Source organism: Lynx rufus, unplaced genomic scaffold (genome assembly GCF_022079265.1).
Source record: "Lynx rufus isolate CCGP_SWC_20201006 ecotype Redwood Valley unplaced genomic scaffold, mLynRuf1.p SCAF_39, whole genome shotgun sequence".
Taxonomy (NCBI): Eukaryota; Metazoa; Chordata; class Mammalia; order Carnivora; family Felidae; genus Lynx; species Lynx rufus.
Genome location: NW_025814855.1, coordinates 2,737,231 through 2,756,590, shown reverse-complemented (window position 1 = coordinate 2,756,590; position 19,360 = coordinate 2,737,231). Strand labels below are relative to the sequence as shown.

General features: G+C 40.7%; 1 pseudogene; it reads left to right on the top strand.

Annotated features, from left to right (window-relative positions):
• Positions 1 to 14,440: 14,440 nt before the first annotated feature.
• On the top strand, positions 14,441 to 15,745 carry LOC124522703 (probable mitochondrial glutathione transporter SLC25A39; annotated as a pseudogene).
• The last annotated feature ends 3,615 nt before the right edge of the window (positions 15,746 to 19,360 follow it).

Genomic DNA, 19,360 nt, shown 5'->3' with positions numbered 1-19,360 from the left:
GCCCCAACATTAATTTAATAGAAAACAACGAACGTTATTGTTCTTCTATTTTGTAGATTTTAATTATTGTTGAGGTTTTCCTATGATTTTGAGTGTAAAGAGTCCCTCATTCAGTATTGTCATAGAATGTTCCAAGACAGAGTGAGCACCAGGCTCGTGGATTGTAAATATAATAAAGATGTGCACATTAAAGAAAAATAAGATTGGCATTTTTTAAAAAAACAGGCATAAAAGTTAAAAAAAACCCCACAGGCATGTATTCTGAGGGGGAAAATGTATACATAGAAGCAATAAGCTAATAGAGAATACCCAACAACCAAAGTAAGCCAAATTAGCCTTACTTCAGGAGCTCTGTTAATCAGTGGGAAAACACTGCCAATTATATATAGAAGTTGGAAATAGAGATAAGAAATTAAAAATAGTTATATGCAAGATAAAGCTAAAATATTCAGAGCAGTGTACCTTATGGTTCAGAAAAAGACGTTTATTCAAGTAATCTGAAAAGAAGCATTGCAGTGTGGTCAGATGGGCATATAGATTGTTGGTGTCAAACAGTGATATCCCTTTAGGAAAGCAGACAGTATTAAAAGCTTTTCATCAATTTAACTATCTTGGACTCAGTTCCTCTTCTAGGAGCCTATCAAGTAGAACCACTAGGTGTCAATCTTATGTAATACAGAATTCTTTAAGTTGTCCAATGGATTGTATAAAATCAGAAACTGAAGATTGGCAACAGAGCATGACTAAATATACCTAGTGTATCAATGTTGTGCACTATAAACTCAAATTCAGACTTTCAAAGAATACTTAACAAGTTCTCCTACTTCCAGTTTTAGGAAAATCAAAGTTGCATAAGAGACTAGTGTTTATAGTCTGTCTCCTTTCTTAGACAAACATCACTAGAAGGAAGTAAATTTGCTTAACATTGGTTATGTTTGTATAGCATGGATAACTGTTTCTGGTTTTAAATCTTGGTTCTAAGAGCTTTTCGATGAATAGAAGTTTATTATGCGGTGAAGAAAGTTAAATCCCACGAAATCCACTCTTCCCCCTGAATCCCAACGTATTTCCCTCCTTTGACTTCTATTTTACACCATCCTCTGTCATTGAACTTCCTCCTTGGGGTTTAGATTCTTTTTAACAGTTGAGATGGGGTCCAATGCCCACACAAGGTTTCAACAAGGAAAATGAATGCAGAAGGATTGAAATATCCTGACTGAATCATGTGGCTGAATAACGAGGACCCAACAGTTACATACTGAGCACCTTAGACCAGACCTTCTCAAGAATTGTTGCCCAGAAGAATCACTTGAGTTCATAAAAAAAAACTTTTAATATTAAATAGAAAATGGAGACCAAACTTGAAAATTCCCTGGGGCAAATTCTACAACACAAGACAGGTGTTGGCAAGGATGCAGAGAAAGGGGAACCCTCTTGCGTGGTTGGTGGGAACACAACCTGGTGCAGCCACTGTGGAGAACAGGTTGGAGATTCCTCAAGAAATTAAAAACAACAATACCCAATGATCCAGCAATTGCACTACTAGGTACTTACCTAAAGAATACAAAAATACTAATTCAAAGGGACACATTTACCTTGATGTTTATAGAAGCATTATCAGCAATAGCCAAATTATGGAAAGAGCCCAAGTGTCTATCAACCAATTACTGGATAAAGAAGATGTGGTGTATGTATATAGATGATGGATATATATAATAGAATATTACTCAGCCAGAAAAAAAAGAAGTCTTGCCATTTGCAAGGACATGAATGGAACTAGAGAGTATAATGCTAAGTGAAATAAGTCAGAGAAAGTCAAATACCATACAATTTCACTCATACGTGGAATTTAACAAAACAAAGGAGCCAAGGAAAAGAGAGAGAGGCAAGCCAAGTAACAGATACTTGACTATCGAGAACAAACTGAGGGGTAGCAGAGGGTGCTGGCATGGGTTAAATAGCTGATGGAGACTAAGGAGAGCACTTGCCATGATGAGCACTGGGTGTCTGAGGCAAGTGTCGAATCACTGTATTGTACACCTGAAACTACTATCACGCTGTATGTTAATCAACTGGAATTTGAGTAAAAAGTTTTAAAATAAATATTTTTTTAAGAAGAAAATTCCCTGGGCAGAAGAAACCACTTAAACCACATCAGCAAAACTAAATCTACCTTATTTCATGAACATAAGTGAAACTAAAGTTGTTTCTTGTAAACACCTCTGATAACCATAGAAGAAACTTAACGTCGATGGTGAGCACTTATGACAAGCACAGAGTTCTAGAGTCGTTGAATCACTAGGTCGTACACCTGAAACTAATGTAACATTGTAGGTTAATCATACATCAGTTTAAAAATTCAAGAGTTTTTTTTTTTAAGAAACTTAAGCCATCTTCCTAAAAACGTGTAAGATAATCACTTTGAAACCATTCCCTGATATCTGGAGATCCTCCCCAAAATAACCAGCCATTGTAAAGGTTAAATAATTCATTTTCACTTTATATGCTGTAACGTCATTCACCTGAGCTTCATGAGTTTTGAATTTGAGAGCACCAAGTTCGAAAACCATTCTTAAATGCACAATAAGCTCTTTCTAAATCTATTTTACTAATTTGGTGGTTTTAATTTTGCTATGTCTGCTTTTCTTTTCTTTCTTCTTCTTCTTTTTTTTTTAACACTCCCAATGCCCAGAAATATCCAGACCTGTTAAACAAGAAGCTTTGAAAGACCCAGGAATCCATCTTTTCTTACAATTCCCCCAAATAACTTCCGCACGCAGCCAAAATTGAGACCCAGCGCCTTAGAACACAGTTGAGGATCCCTCAGAGTAGAGAAGCTATAGCTCACCCTTAAAATATCCTCTTTCTAACATTGCAGTCACTAAATAGAAGGATGGTATCCATGGTAAGGCCACAAGCATGAGTTTCTGGTTAAAAAAAAACAGCGTGGAAAAAAAACTGAGAGAATTGGAAAATTTCAGTAACAACATAAATAACAGGATTTTAAAAATCAAAATGAACAAATTGGCAAGAATGGTAACTCACCAACCCTGACACCAATCTCCTGGGCCAGTCCCTAAAGGAAGCAAGCCAGGGAAGTGGGAAGAGAAGGTCTACACCCACCCAGAGATGAGTGGGCGGGTTAATTCCTCTCCTTTTTATTGACTGAGGTAGGTTCTGGATAATCAGGTTCACAATGGAAGGAAAACACTGCTTCACCTGGGCTTTTGTGCCTCAACTGTTTTTCTCCACATAGACCTTTCTTCTCAGGTCTGCTGATAACAAGACAGTACAGACCCAGCTTGTGATGTTGGAGCTCTTGGGGAATCTGGCAAAGAACCCCCAAAACAATTGACTGGGGCAGTGCCAGAGAAAAAGAACTTCTCCGCTTATAATCTTAACTTCAGATAACCGTCTGTTCCATGATCCACATAAGGTGAATATTCCATGCATTCTGCATCAAGGTCTGGCAAGGGGCCTTTCCAGTATAAGAGATTGTGGAGCAGTACAATCATGGGTAAATTTAACAGGTGATGGGATTCATAGAGGCTCTGCCTAGATCCCAAACCCTGAGGTCGCCAGATTTGCTGCACAGCTGGAATCACCTGACATCTCTCACGCTGAGAATTTGCTCCCACCTGCAGGTGCCCTGCTTTCATCAGCAGAGGGTGTGCTCTGGGTATGACTAGTAAATGTAATTCTTCATATTTCACAGATTACAGAAGGAAACAAATATGATCACCTTAACAGATGAAAAAAAAAGGTAAATCTAGACGATTCCATGTCTATTTGTACTCTTAGATGTATCTTTGTAAATTAGGAAAGAAAGGAATTTCCTTAACCCATTCCAAAAGAACATTAAAAAAAAAAAAAAAGAAAAGTAGCCAAAACCTCATAATGGAAAAATGATGACAGAATACCTTTTAGGATATGAGACAAACATACCCTCTGTCCCCAATCTTATTTCAATGTAGTACTGAAACAGCAGTTGATTCAGTAGGACAAGAAAAGGGACTTGGAAAGAGGAGGCAAATTTGAGAGTATATGAAATAATTTGGTATATCTGTACAAACTCCCTCCCCGCAAATCTATGGAAAAACTGTTTGAATTAATATTGTGTACTTGAAATTTGTTAAGAGAGTAACTCTTAAGTGTTCTCACCACACAAACACCCACAAAAGGTAATTATGAGACGTGGTGGAGGTGTGAGTTGATCCTATGGTGGCAATCATTCTGCAATATATTAGTGTATTGGATCAACATCCTAAGCCCTTCAACTTACACAATGTCCTATGTCAATTATATCTCGATAAGGCTGGAAAAATAATGTTACTAAGGTTTTAAATGGCACTTTTATGAATATAAAAATTCATGTGTATTTCTATAAATAAATCTAGTTAGAATTTGAAATTTAAAAGGATATCATAAGTCAGTCAGAGACAGATAAATATCATATGATTTCACGCATATGTGAAATTTAAGAAACACAACAGATGAACATAGGGGAAGGGTAGGAAAAAGAAGATAAAAAGACAGAGGGAGGCAAACCATAAAAGACTCTTAAATACAGAGAATGGACTGAGGGTTGCTGGAGGGGAGGTGTGTGTGGGGGGATGGGTTAAATGGGTGATGGGCATTAAAGAGGACACTTGTTGGAATGAGTGCTGGGTATCATATGTAAGTGATGAATGACTGGGTTCTACTCCTGAAACCAATACTAATTGTATGTTTACAAACTTGCATTTACATTTTTAAAAAAATTGGAGATCACTGAACAAAAAAACTTGGCTTTATTGAATTCCATTTCACCTCTTAGTTATCTTTATAGGATCCAAGATTGTATTTGTCTATTTGAAGAACTATATTCCAACAACTAGTATGGCTTTTTCATCAGATAGAAAACTGTTATCTTATTTGCAAATGACATATCGGACAAAGGGCTAGTATCCAAAATCTATAAAGAGCTCACCAAACTCCACCCAAATAACAAATAACCCAGTGAAGAAATGGGCAGAAAACATGAATAGACACTTCTCTAAAGAAGACATCCGGGGGCGCCTGGGTGGCGCAGTCGGTTAAGCGTCCGATTTCAGCCAGGTCACGATCTCGCGGTCCGGGAGTTCGAGCCCCTCGTCGGGCTCTGGGCTGATGGCTCAGAGCCTGGAGCCTGTTTCCGATTCTGTGTCTCCCTCTCTCTCTGCCCCTCCCCCGTTCATGCTCTGTCTCTCTCTGTCCCAAAAATAAATAAACGTAGAAAAAAAAATTAAAAAAAAAATAAAAAATAAAAAAAAGAAGACATCCGGATGGCCAACAGGCACATGAAAAGATGCTCAACGCCGCTCCTCATCAGGGAAATACAAATCAAAACCACACTGAGATACCACCTCATGCCAGTCAGAGTGGCCAAAATGAACAAATCAGGAGACTATAGATGCTGGAGAGGATGTGGAGAAACGGGAACCCTCTTGCACTGTTGGTGGGAATGCAAACTGGTGCAGCCACTCTGGAAAACAATGTGGAGGTTCCTCAGAAAACTAAAAATAGACCTACCCTATGACCCAGCAATAGCACTGCTAGGAATTTACCCAAGGGATACAGGAGTACTGATGCATAGGGGCACTTGTACCCCAATGTTTATAGCAGCACTCTCAACAATAGCCAAATTGTGGAAAGAGCCTAAATGTACATCAACTGATGAATGGATAAAGAAATTGTGGTTTATATACACAATGGAGTACTACGTGGCAATGAGAAAGAATGAAATATGGCCCTTTGTAGCAACGTGGATGGAACTGGAGAGTGTGATGCTGAGTGAAATAAGCCATACAGAGAAAGGCAGATACCATATATTTTCACTCTTATGTGGATCCTGAGAAACTTAACAGAAACCCATGGGGGAGGGGAAGGAAAAAAAAAAAGACGTTAGAGTGGGAGAGAGCCAAAGCATAAGAGACTCTTAAAAACTGAGAACAAACTGAGGGTTGATGGGGGGTGGGAGAGAGGGGAGGGTGGGTGATGGGTATTGAGGAGGGTACCTTTTGGGATGAGCACTGGGTGTTGTATGGAAACCAATTTGACAATAAATTTCTTATATTGAAAAAAAGAAAAAAAAAGAAAACTGTTATCTTGTTTTAGTTAATAATCCTCCAACTACTTTAGTTAGCAGCCTACCATTAAAAGGTATTCTTCTCCTTTTTTTTTTTTTTGACCATTTGTAAACTCTATAATATTCATATGTTGGTACTATTATTGTTGGTCTTTGCAACTGATATTTGATGTTATAAACATGTCCCTTTGATATTCTTCTAGGGCTTATGAACGTCAAGTGTTTTTGAAATTTATATAATATTTAAAATGACACATTGGAAGTAACCTAGAAAAAAAAAGGTGTACGCAATAAAAGTCATCCAAGGAAGAAGTAAAACTTTCACTATTTGCAGATGACATATTACTCTATGTAGAAAACCCTAAAGACTCAATGAAAAAAAAACTAGTAGAACTGATAAATGAATTCAGTAAAGTTGCAGGATACAAAATCAATATGCAGAAATCTGTTGCATTTGCATACACTGTTAATGAAGTAGCAGAAAGAGAAATCAAGAAAACAATCCCATTAACAATTGCATCAAAAAGAATAAAATACCCAGGAATAAACTTAACCAAGGAGGTGAAAGACCTGTACTCTGAAAATTGTCAATCACTTATGAAAGAAATTAACGAGGACACAAATGGAAAACATTCCATGTTCATGGATTGGAAGAAAAATATTGTGAAAATGTCCATACGACCCAAAGCAGTCTACAGATTAAATGTAATCCTTATCAAAATACCAACAGCATTTTTCACAGAACTAGAACAAATAATACTAACATTTGGATAGAACCACAAAAGACCCCCAATAACCAAAGCAATCTTGAGAAAGCAAACAAAACAGGAAGTGTCACAATCCCAGATTTCAGGATATACTACAAAGTTATAAAAATTAAAAGAGTATCCTGCTGGCACAAAAATAGACACACCAATTCTGATCAATAGAACAGAGTAAAGAGCCCAGAAATAAACTCATGATTATATCATCAATTAATCTTCCACAAGGGAGGCAAAAATATATAATGTGAAAAGAATCTCTTCAACAAATGGCATTGGGAAAACTAGACAGCTAGAATCAAAAGAACAAAACTGGACCACTTTCTCACACCATACACAAAAGTAAATTCAAAATGGATTCAAGACCTGTGAGATGTAAAGCCATAAAATTCCTAGGAGAAAATATAGACAGTACTCTTTCTCACATCAGCCATAGAAATATTTTTCTATATATGTCTTCTCAGGCAAGGAAAATAAAAACAAAATTAAACCATTGGGATGACATCAAAATAAAAAGTTTTTGCACATCGCAGGACACCATCAACAAAGCAAAAAGACAACCTACTGACTGGAAGAAGATGCTTGCAAATGATATATCTAATAAGGGGTTAATATCCAAAATATATAAAGAACTTATACAACTCAACACCAAAAATACCCCCAAAGAATCTAGATTAAAATGGACAGAAGACATGAATAGACATTTTCCCGAAGGAGATATACAGATGGCCAATAAACATATGAAAATATGTTCAATATCACCCATCATCAGGGAAATGCAACTCAAAACCACAATGAGATATCACCTTACACCTGTTAGGAGGACTAGACTCAAAAGGTAAGGAATTACAAGTGTTGGTGAGGATGTGGAGAAAAAGAAATCTTTGTGCACTCTTGGTGGGAATGCAAGCTGGTTCAGGCACTGTGGACAACAGTATGGAGATTCCTCAAAAAATTAGAAGTAGAATTACCATATGATAATACCATTTGATATTTACCCAAAGAAAAGAAAAACACCAATTGGAAAAGATTATGTGCACCCCTATGTTTATTGCAGTATTATTATTATTATTATTATTGCCAAGATATGGAAGCAATCCAAGCATCCATTGATAGATGAATGGATAAAGAAGATGTGATACACACACACACACACACACACACACACACACACACATGCACACACGAATGTTACTTGGCCATAGAAAGGATGAGATCTTCCTATCTGCAGCAACATGGATGGATTAGGGAGTATAATGCTAAGTGAAACAAGTCAGTTAAAGACAAATACCATATGATTTCACTCATACGAAATTTAAGAGACGAATGAACAAAGAAGAAAGAAGACAAACCTAAAAACAGACTCTTTTTTTTTTTTTTTTTTTTTTTTTTTTTTTTTTTTTTTATGAAGTTTATTGACAAATTGGTTTCCATACAACACCCAGTGCTCATCCCAAAAGGTGCCCTCCTCACTACCCATCACCCACCCGCCCCTCCCTCCCACCCCCCATCAACCCTCAGTTTGTTCTCAGTTTTTAACAGTCTCTTATGCTTTGGCTCTCTCCCACTCTAACGTCTTTTTTTTTTTTCTCCCTTCCCCTCCCCCATGGGTTCCTGTTGAGTTTCTCAGGATCCACATAAGAGTGAAACCATATGGTATCTGTCTTTCTCTGTATGGCTTATTTCACTTAGCATCACACTCTCCAGTTCCATCCACGTTGCTACAAAAGGCCATATTTCATTTTTTCTCATTGCCACGTAGTATTCCATTGTGTATATAAACCACAATTTCTTTATCCATTCATCAGTTGATGGACATTTAGGCTCTTTCCATAATTTGGCTATTGTTGAGAGTGCTGCTATGAACATTGGGGTACAAGTGCCCCTATGCATCAGTACTCCTGTATCCCTTGGGTAGATTCCTAGCAGTGCTATTGCTGGGTCATAGGGTAGGTCTATTTTTAATTTTCTGAGGAACCTCCACACTGTTTTCCAGAGCGGCTGCACCAATTTGCATTCCCACCAACAGTGCAAGAGGGTTCCCGTTTCTCCACATCCTCTCCAGCATCTATAGTCTCCTGATTTGTTCATTTTGGCCACTCTGACTGGCGTGAGGTGATACCTGAGTGTGGTTTTGATTTGTATTTCCCTGATAAGGAGCGACGCTGAACATCTTTTCATGTGCCTGTTGGCCATCTGGATGTCTTCTTTAGAGAAGTGTCTATTCATGTTTTCTGCCCATTTCTTCACTGGGTTATTTGTTTTTCGGGTGTGGAGTTTGGTGAGCTCTTTATAGATTTTAGATACTAGCCCTTTGTCCGATATGTCATTTGCAAATATCTTTTCCCATTCCGTTGGTTGTCTTTTAGTTTTGTTGGTTGTTTCCTTTGCTGTGCAGAAGCTTTTTATCTTCATAAGGTCCCAGTAATTCACTTTTGCTTTTAATTCCCTTGCCTTTGGGGATGTGTCGAGTAAGAGATTGCTACGGGTGAGGTCAGAGAGGTCTTTTCCTGCTTTCTCCTCTAAGGTTCTGATGGTTTCCTGTCTCACATTTAGGTCCTTTATCCATTTTGAGTTTATTTTTGTAAATGGTGTGAGAAAGTGGTCTAGTTTCAACCTTCTGCATGTTGCTGTCCAGTTCTCCCAGCACCATTTGTTAAAGAGGCTGTCTTTTTTCCATTGGATGTTCTTTCCTGCTTTGTCAAAGATGAGTTGGCCATATGTTTGTGGGTCTAGTTCTGGGGTTTCTATTCTATTCCATTGGTCTGTGTGTCTGTTTTTGTGCCAATACCATGCTGTCTTGATGATGACAGCTTTGTAGTAGAGGCTGAAGTCTGGGATTGTGATGCCTCCTGCTTTGGTCTTCTTCTTCAAAATTCCTTTGGCTATTCGGGGCCTTTTGTGATTCCATATGAATTTTAGGATTGCTTGTTCTAGTTTCGAGAAGAATGCTGGTGCAATTTTGATTGGGATTGCATTGAATGTGTAGATAGCTTTGGGTAGTATTGACATTTTGACAATATTTATTTTTCCAATCCATGAGCAGGGAATGTCTTTCCATTTCTTTAAATCTTCTTCAATTACCTTCATAAGCTTTCTATAGTTTTCAGCATACAGATCCTTTACATCTTTGGTTAGATTTATTCCTAGGTATTTTATGCTTTTTGGTGCAATTGTGAATGGGATCAGTTTCTTTATTTGTCTTTCTGTTGCTTCATTGTTAGTGTATAAGAATGCAACTGATTTTTGTACATTGATTTTGTATCCTGCAACTTTGCTGAATTCATGTATCAGTTCTAGCAGACTTTTGGTGGAGTCTATCGGATTTTCCATGTATAATATCATGTCATCTGCAAAAAGCGAAAGCTTGACTTCATCTTTGCCAATTTTGATGCCTTTGATTTCCTTTTGTTGTCTGATTGCTGATGCTAGAACTTCCAGCACTATGTTAAATAACAACGGTGAGAGTGGGCATCCCTGTCGTGTTCCTGATCTCAGGGAAAAAGCTCTCAGTTTTTCCCCGTTGAGGATGATGTTAGCTGTGGGCTTTTCATAAATGGCTTTTATGATCTTTAAGTATGTTCCTTCTATCCCGACTTTCTCCAGGGTTTTTATTAAGAAAGGGTGCTGGATTTTATCAAAGGCCTTTTCTGCATCGATTGACAGGATCATATGGTTCTTCTCTTTTTTTTTGTTAATGTGATGTATCACGTTGATTGATTTGCGAATGTTGAACCAGCCCTGCATCCCAGGAATGAATCCCACTTGATCATGGTGAATAATTCTTTTTATATGCTGTTGAATTCGATTTGCTAGTATCTTATTGAGAATTTTGGCATCCATATTCATCAGGGATATTGGCCTGTAGTTCTCTTTTTTTACTGGGTCTCTGTCTGGTTTAGGAATCAAAGTAATACTGGCTTCATAGAATGAGTCTGGAAGTTTTCCTTCCCTTTCTATTTCTTGGAATAGCTTGAGAAGGATAGGTATTATCTCTGCTTTAAACGTCTGGTAGAACTCCCCTGGGAAGCCATCTGGTCCTGGACTCTTATTTGTTGGGAGATTTTTGATAACCGATTCAATTTCTTCGCTGGTTATGGGTCTGTTCAAGCTTTCTATTTCCTCCTGATTGAGTTTTGGAAGAGTGTGGGTGTTCAGGAATTTGTCCATTTCTTCCAGGTTGTCCAATTTGTTGGCATATAATTTTTCATAGTATTCCCTGATAATTGTTTGTATCTCTGAGGGATTGGTTGTAATAATTCCATTTTCATTCATGAGTTTATCTATTTGGGTCATCTCCCTTTTCTTTTTGAGAAGCCTGGCTAGAGGTTTGTCAATTTTGTTTATTTTTTCAAAAAACCAACTCTTGGTTTCGTTGATCTGCTCTACAGTTTTTTTAGATTCTATATTGTTTATTTCTGCTCTGATCTTTATTATTTCTCTTCTTCTGCTGGGTTTAGGCTGCCTTTGCTGTTCTGCTTCTATTTCCTTTAGGTGTGCTGTTAGATTTTGTATTTGGGATTTTTCTTGTTTCTTGAGATAGGCCTGGATTGCGATGTATTTTCCTCTCAGGACTGCCTTCGCTGCGTCCCAAAGCGTTTGGATTGTTGTATTTTCATTTTCGTTTGTTTCCATATATTTTTTGATTTCTTCTCTAATTGCCTGGTTGACCCACTCATTCGTGAGTAGGGTGTTCTTTAACCTCCATGCTTTTGGAGGTTTTCCAGACTTTTTCCTGTGGTTGACTTCAAGCTTCATAGCATTGTGGTCTGAAAGTATGCATGGTATAATTTCAATTCTTGTAAACTTATGAAGGGCTGATTTGTGACCCAGTATATGATCTATCTTGGAGAATGTTCCATGTGCACTCGAGAAGAAAGTATATTCTGTTGCTTTGGGATGCAGAGTTCTAAATATATCTGTCAAGTCCATCTGATCCAGTGTCTCATTCAGGGCCCTTGTTTCTTTATTGACCGTGTGTCTAGATGATCTATCCATTTCTGTAAGTGGGGTGTTAAAGTCCCCAGCAATTACCACATTCTTATCAATAAGGTTGCTTCTGTTTATGAGTAATTGTTTTATATATTTGGGGGCTCCGGTATTCGGCGCATAGACATTTATAATTGTTAGCTCTTCCTGATGGATAGACCCTGTAACTATTATATAATGTCCTTCTTCATCTCTTGTTACAGCCTTTAATTTAAAGTCTAGTTTGTCTGATATAAGTATGGCTACTCCAGCTTTCTTCTGGCTTCCAGTAGCATGATAAATAGTTCTCCATCCCCTCACTCTCAATCTAAAGGTGTCCTCAGGTCTAAAATGAGTCTCTTGTAGACAGCAAATAGATGGGTCTTGTTTTTTTATCCATTCTGATACCCTATGTCTTTTGGTTGGCGCATTTAATCCATTTACATTCAGTGTTATTATAGAAAGATACGGGTTTAGAGTCATTGTGATGTCTGTATGTTTTATGCTTGTAGTGATGTCTCTGGTACTTTGTCTCACAGGGTCCCCCTTAGGATCTCTTGTAGGGCTGGTTTAGTGGTGACAAATTCCTTCAGTTTTTGTTTGTTTGGGAAGACCTTTATCTCTCCTTCTATTCTAAATGACAGACTTGCTGGATAAAGGATTCTTGGCTGCATATTTTTGCTGTCTAGCACCCTGAAAATCTCGTGCCAATTCTTTCTGGCCTGCCAAGTTTCAAAAGAGAGATCAGTCACGAGTCTTATAGGTCTCCCTTTATATGTGAGGGCACGTTTACCCCTTGCTGCTTTCAGAATTTTCTCTTTATCCTTGTATTTTGCCAGTTTCACTATGATATGTCGTGCAGAAGATCGATTCAAGTTACGTCTGAAGGGAGTTCTCTGTGCCTCTTGGATTTCAATGCCTTTTTCCTTCCCCAGTTCAGGGAAGTTCTCAGCTATGATTTCTTCAAGTACCCCTTCAGCACCTTTCCCTCTCTCTTCCTCCTCTGGGATACCAATTATGCGTAAATTATTTCTTTTTAGTGTATCACTTAGTTCTCTAATTTTCCCCTCATACTCCTGGATTTTTTTATCTCTCTTTTTCTCAGCTTCCTCTTTTTCCATAACTTTATCTTCTAGTTCACCTATTCTCTCCTCTGCCTCTTCCATCCGAGCTGTGGTCGTTTGCATTTTGTTTTCCATTTCCTTTAAAGCGTTTTTCAGCTCCTCGTGACTGTTCATTAGTCCCCTGATGTCTGTAGCAAGAGATTCTCTGCTGTCCTGTATGCTGTTTTCCAGCCCAGCGATTAATTTTATGACTATTATTCTAAATTCACTTTCTGTTATATTATTTAAATCCTTTTTGATCAGCTCATTAGCTGTTGTTATGTCCTGGAGATTCTTCTGGGGTGAATTCTTCCGCTTGGTCATTTTGGATAGTCCCTGGTGTGGTGAGGGCCTGCAGGGCACTTCCCCTGTGCTGTGGTGTATAACTGGAGTTGGTGGGCGGGGCCGCAGTCCGACCTGATGTCTGCCCCCAGCCCACCGCTGGGGCCACAGTCAGACTGGTGTGTGCCTTCTCTTCCCCTCTCCTAGGGGCGGGATTCACTGTGGGGTGGCGTGGCCCGTCTGGGCTACTTGCACACTGCCAGGCTTGTGATGCTGGGGATCTGGCGTATTAGCTGGGGTGGGAAGGCAAGGTGCACGGCGGCAGGGGGGGCAGGCTTAGCTCGCTTCTCCTTAGGTGATCCACTTCAGGAGGGGCCCTGTGCAGCCGGAGGGAGTCAGATCGCTGCCGGAGGTTTGGCTCCGCAGAAGCACAGAGTTGGGTGTTCGCGCGGAGCGAGCAATTTCCCTGGCCGGAGCCGGTTCCCTTTGGGATTTTGGCTGGGGGATGGGCGGGGGAGATGGCGCTGGCGAGCGCCTTTGTTCCCCGCCAAACTGAGCTCTGTCGTCCGGGGGCTCCGCAGCTCACCCTCCCTTTGTCCTCCAGCCTTCCCGCTTTCTGAGTAGAGCTGTTAACTTATGACCTCCCAGACGCTAAGTCGCGCTTGCTGTCGGAACACAGTCCGTCAGGCCCCTCCGCTTTTGCAAGCCGGACTCGGGGGCTCTGCTTGGCCGGCGAGCCGCCCCTCCGCCCCGGCTCCCTCCCGCCAGTCCGTGGAGCGCGCACCGCCTCGCCGCCCTTCCTACCCTCTTCCGTGGGCCTCTCGTCTGCACTTGGGTCCGGTGACTCTGTTCTGCTAATCCTCTGGCGGTTTTCTGGGTTATTTAGGCAGGTGTAGGTGGAATCTAAGTGATCAGCAGGACGCGCGGTGAGCCCAGCGTCCTCCTATGCCGCCATCTTCCTAGTATCCCAAAAACAGACTCTTAAATACGGAGCACAAACTGGTGTTTGCCAGGTGAGAGGTCGGTGGGGGGAGTGGGTGACATAGGGGAAGGGGATTAAGAGCACACTTCTCATGAAGAGCACTGAGGAAGGTACAGAATTGTGGAAGCACTCACTGTACTCGAATTTATAATTGAAAATTAAGAAAGGATGTCCTACTCAATGACAAGAAAAATATAAAATCACAAGAAATAAATCTAATACAATATTATAAGCCTTAATGGATAAAGTATGAAGTTTTATTGATAGACACATAAAAATTGTGACAAATGAAGAATTACACTAAGTTCTTGTATGTGAATGATCATTATTATAAGGATGTCAATACTCTCTGTATCCACCTCTATATTCAGTAAATTGCTAATACCAACAGAAATTTTTATGCAGCCATTCTGAAGTGTATGTAGGAGACAGAGGGGGTTAGTGTAAACCATGCTACTCCCAGAGCACAACAGAGTGTGGGAGAGGGGATGTTGATTGAATTGGGTGGACCTTACAAAGATTTCACTTAAAAGCTCTAGTAATTGGTGCACAGACCGTGAACTGGCCTCCAGCCAGAACTGAAGCTACAAGGTGGCATCAGCTCCCTCCATCAAATGGTGCCTCAGGCACTGGGACTGTGGCCACCTCCCTCTGCATGACACCCCTGGATGTGGGGAAGGCACACTTGCAGGCTGTGTCCCTCAGTGGCCAGATAGCTGAGGCCTCCCTCCAGACTCTGGAGCCTCTGCTATGCCAAATTGCTCTCCTCTCTCTGGTCCACAGGGAGGTGCCTCCTATCTGCAGTGGTGTTCTGGAGCCCCTGTACTTGTACCCAAATGGAAACAAGTACCTTGTTTCAGGACTGTGCTTGCCTCGCTGGCATTGTGGATACCTCTGTGAAGACTGTAGGACAGAAGAGGACCCTGTGGACTGGCCTCCCAGCCACCCGTGTTAGCCACTGCCATCTCCTTCACTGCCTGTGACCAACTGAAGGCCTTCCTTTGTGGTCAAGCCCTGACTCCTGACTTCTTTGCACCCGTGGTGGCTGGCGCACTAGTCCACTTGTAGCTGGTGCAGACCAAGCTGTAGGCTCAGCCTGTGTCACACCGGGAGCTTGGTGCCTGTGCCCAGCTGCCATGGCTCAGGTTGGCTGGCACTCACTGAGGCCAGGGTCCTGCTACCCTTTGGGATGTGCCCTTCTCAACCCTGTCCTGGTTCAACTACAGCTGGTGAGCAGATGGATGAGTGGGCTCTGGCCAAAACACCAGACCTCTGTGGGAATCATCAGCTTTGTGGCTGGCAGCCTCTAAGGGATAGTGGTGGCCATCCTCACTCCATGGCACCTCACACTGGGAGCAGTCGCGGCTGTGAGTGACGTCTGCTGTGGGAGATCTTGGCTGAGCCAGGCACCACAGGACTCTTTGCAGGCTCTGTTCCAGCGGTCCTCAAGGCCACCCCCTCCTGTGCCATAATGATCAGCACTTATGAGGTTAGCAAAAGCTTCTTCCAGAGGCTCAACAGAGAACAGCCTCTGGACTCTTAAAAGGAACCAGAGGACAAGGACCACATCTCTTCCATGGTTGAGGGTGGGGCAGAAGAAGACTGAGCCAAGGGCTTTGTCCTCAGCACTGAGGGGAGGGGCCTCATTTCCCTTCCTTCTCAACTATGAGCTCCTGGGGTAGGGAGCTGTCCCTCTAGGCCTGCTCTGGCCCCCCTAAAACAGCTTTCTTCCTTCTGTTCCTCATTCCCAAGCCCCAAAGATAATCACATTTCTGCCCCCACTCCCACCAAGTTCAAGACCAAATCTGCTAACTTCCCCCTCCCCTCCCACAAGTTTCCTGTGTGTTTGCTGTAGCTGGGTCTGCCCATATCCCCACCCCCGCCACCCCCCACCCGGAGCCATAAAACTCTGGGCCTGGTGTAGTCTGTACCCATCACTTGAGTCTATTCCTTGAGTCTAAAGATGATGAACTTCCACAAACAAAAACAAAACAAAAAAAGGAAAAATAGTCTATAGTAATTAAGACTTATTGGGACATGGATGGACAAATGAATCAATAGAACAAAAGATCCCAGAAGCAAAGGCAATCAGTATAAAAAGTTGCTTCTTAACAGATTGCTGTGCAGCGGGAAAGGCAAACTATTCATTAAATGGACATCCAGATGGCCAACTGACACATGAAAAAATGCTCAACATCACTCATCATCAGGGAAACACAAATCAAAACCACAATGAGATACCACCTTACACCTGTCAGAATGGCTAACATTAACACCTCACGCAACAACAGATGTTGGCAAGGATGTGGAGAGAGAGGATATCTTTCACATTGTTGGTGGCAATGCAAACTGGTGCAGCCACTCTGGAAAATAGTATGGAAGTTCCTCAAAAAATTAAAAATAGAACTAACCTAGACCCAGCAATTGCACTACTAGGCATTTATCCACAGGGTACAGGTGTGCTGTTTTGAAGGGACACATGCAACCCCATATTTATAGCAGCACTATCAACAATAGCCAAAGTATGGAAAGAGCCCAAATGTCCACCAATGGATGAGTGGATAAAGAAGATGTGGTATATATATATATATATATATATATATATATATATATATATATAATGGAGTATTACTCGGCAATCAAAAAGAATGAAATCTTGCCATTTGCAACTACATGGATGGAACTGGAGGGTATTATGCTAAGCGAAATTAGAGAAACACAAATATCATATGACTTCACTCATATGGGTACTTTACGAGGCAAAACAGATGAACATAAGGGAAACAAAAATAATATAAAAACGGGGAGGGGGGAAACAGAAGAGACTCATAAATATGGAGAACAAACTGAGGGCTGCTGGAGGGGTTGTGGGAGGGGGGATGGGCTAAATGGGTAAGGGGCATTAAGGAATATACTCCTGAAATCATTGTTTCAGTATATGGTAACCAATTTGGATGTAAATTTAAAAAAAGTTAAAATTTAAATTAAAAAAAAAATTAAAGGCAAAAAAATTTAAAAAATAAAATAAAATAAAATAAAATAAATGGAGCTAGTACTTGTTTTGATGTTAATTGAAAAAAAAAAAGATCCCTTCTCCCTATCCTAGATGAATGGGATTCGTGTAGATGAATACTTCTGTGTGAAAAGCCAAACTATCATCTTCAAAGACAACATAAGATACCCATTTGATTTGGGTTAGGGGATGTTTATTTTGGGGAAATGGAATGATTTATTCTTAAACAAGACTCATAAAATAAACCTGGATAAGTTTGATTTCATTAAAAGTAAAAACTGTTCAGCAAATCATCCTATGAGAAAGAAAGAAAAGTACAAACCACAAACTGGGAGATTATGCTATGTTACTGGCCAAGCACCATTATCAGAAAACATAGGCACTTCTGCGTGCAAACAAAAGCAGGAAATAACCAAAGAAAGTAGAAACAAAGTGACAAAAAGGCATTTCTCTCTCTCTCTCTCACGCACGCACGCACACACACGCGCGCGCACACACACACACACACACACCACAAAAGGCAAGAAATGTCCCCTGGACATGAGAAAACTTCTGACCTTTATTAGTAATCATGCAAAGGCAAAGGGAAGCAACAATGAAACACCCAATATTTAGCAAGTATTTTTTTTTTTTTTTTTTTTTTGGGACAGAGAGAGACAGAGCATGAACGGGGGAGGGGCAGAGAGAGAGGGAGACACAGAATCGGAAACAGGCTCCAGGCTCCGAGCCATCAGCCCAGAGCCCGACGCGGGGCTCGAACTCACGGACCGCGAGATCGTGACCTGGCTGAAGTCGGACGCTTAACCGACTGCGCCACCCAGGCGCCCCTAGCAAGTATTTTTAAAGTTTGACATCATCAGGAGTGAGCAGAGATGAGCAGCCATGGGGACATTCATCTATGTCAGATGGTAATGTAACTTGGTTAAAACACTTGGAAATAGGCATAGGCAGGAATGGTCTGGGCATCTTACATTAACCTGGCAATTTCACTCTTAAGTAATTCTACATTCTGACACATGTGGACCAGGGGATACGTTCAAGGATGTTCAGCACAGCGTTATTCATCTTAGCAACAATTGAGAAACAAAAACTATCACCGACACAATGGATAAGCTGTGACATATTCATACACATAGATACTTTAAGGCAGTAAAAAAATAAATAAACCACAGCTAAAACAAATTTAATGTTGGTAAATTTCAAGAACGTAATGGTAAGTGAAAGAAACAAGTCATAGAAGGACAAATGCTCCCTAATTCAAAATCAGGGAAAACTAAACATATCTCTTAGGGGAGCATCTACCAGAGGGAAAAATAAAAAGAAGGTTGAGGGGAGTAATTGATACCAAAATTACTTCATTAGTTGGGGCTGGGTAGACAGAACCTGCAAAGGTCCTTAAAATGTCTATTTCTTTTTTTAATGTTTATTTTTGAGAGAGAGAGAGAGAGAGAGAGAGAGAGAGCGCAAGCAGGGGAGGGGGCAGAGAGAGGAAGACACAAGATCCGAAGCGGGCTCTGCACTGACAGCAGAAAGCCCAATGTGGGTCTCCAAATCATGAACCGTGAGATCATGACCTGAGCCAAAGTCAGACACTCAACTGACTGAGCCACCCAGGTGCCCCTATGTCTTTCTTTTTTTTTTTTAATTTAAAAAATTTTTTTAACATTTATTCTTTTTTGAGGGACCGAGAGAGACAGAGAGTGAGTGGGGGAGGGGCAGAGAGAGGGAGATACAGAATCCAAAGCAGGCTCCAAGTTCTGAGCTGTCAGCATAGAGCCTGAAGCAGGGCTTGAACTCATGAACCTGTGAGATCATGACCTGAGCCGAAATTGGATGCTTAACCGACTCAGCCACCCAGGGCTCCCATAATGTCTATTTCTTAATCAAGGTTCTAGACCACAGATATTTGTGTTCTGTTTATGGTTATTCCTCAAGTTTTCCATTATACTGTCTACACTTCTTTATATGCATAATGTATTTCACACACCCCCAATAATAGTACTTAATTTATAGGGTTCTTAAAAGGAGAAACCCAAATTACAATTAGAAAAAGGATAGGCTTTGGCATATTGAAGTTTCCAGTGAACTTCAGAGATGGTTGTGATGAATACAAGGAATCCCAGGGCAGAGTGAAAATCATGCTCA